Source organism: Triticum aestivum, chromosome 2D (assembly GCF_018294505.1).
Source record: "Triticum aestivum cultivar Chinese Spring chromosome 2D, IWGSC CS RefSeq v2.1, whole genome shotgun sequence".
NCBI lineage: Eukaryota > Viridiplantae > Streptophyta > Magnoliopsida > Poales > Poaceae > Triticum > Triticum aestivum.
In genome coordinates this window covers 121,244,642-121,245,941 of record NC_057799.1, presented here as the reverse complement: position 1 = coordinate 121,245,941, position 1,300 = coordinate 121,244,642, and positions in this window count along the sequence as shown.

Genomic DNA, 1,300 nt, shown 5'->3' with positions numbered 1-1,300 from the left:
TTGGGTTCAGTTAGAGCCCAACGCCTCGCTCGGGTTCAGTTAGAGCCCAACGCCTCGCACCCACGCGCGTGCGTGTACGAGAGAAACGCGCATCGCTCGGCCCCGACCACCCATCGTAACCGGGAACACCCCGATATTTTCCTCGCCCTCGCTTCTACCACGGTTTTTTCCGTCATGGACGGCCCAAAGAATGTCATGCAGCTGCGTCTCCGGCCCGTCCCGGACGAAAAGCCCATTTTTTGTCATGATTTTTTATCATAGAAGTAGGACCCCACCACATCTATGATGATACCGTGTTTTGTCACAATTATTGTCATAGAAGTGTCATAAGTATGACAGAAAAAAAATTGTTCGGCCCAAAATGTCACGGATGTGTCTTTTTTTGTAGTGGTTGTTGTTGTCTTGTTAAAATGATCTTGATGTTGCATGATTGTTGTTGTACGAAGTTAATAAAATCTGTTCCAGATTTAGATGTGGCTGAAACCTTGAAATTTGTTCCAGATTTAGATGTGGCTAAAACCTTGAAGGTTGGGTAATTTGGGACTACCCGAACCCGAACCCGAAAATTCGGGTACCCGATATTTTGGGTTTTAGTTTTTTTGGATATATTCTGGGAGTTTTTTTTTTGAAAACCCGAATTACCCGACCCGAAATTTCGGGTAAACCCGAACGCCGAGGGTGAATCTCCTTGATAACTGTACTATAAGGTGACATGCCCTTATCAATTTCATCCACCACCTCCCGCAAAAAAAATTCATCCACCACCGATTTGCTATCTGATGCTATCATTATTCTTTTTATCAGAAGGTCTTTTGGCTAGGGCCAAACCTTGACGACAGGCTAGCGCTTCAAGTGTTGCCGGGACAGTCATTCCCTTAAGGACAAACGCTGAAGATCCTATGTATTGACCCATGTAATCCCGACACACCGCACTAATGGCACCCTTTTGATAATGCTTGCTTACCACTTCATCGACATTAACGGATGGAGTAGCAATAAGGTATTACGATTGATTCTTCTAGAATGAAGCCCATAGAAAGACTAGTTTGCTCTATTGGATCGAGAAGTATGTGCTTGCATGCCTGGGGCGGGGCCTTGTAAGTCTACGAATATGAAATAATCTACTAGTTGGGCCAAGCCTAGGGCTATAGGCCAAGTTGCCCCAGGCCCAATTCCACCCATGACGGATTTGCGTAGTGGTTATTGTTGTGTGTAAGTGCACGGAATTTCTCACAGGAGACATGTTTATCTCCGGTCTCCATTTACGATAATCCTACACCTACGTAAGGCTACAAAAGAT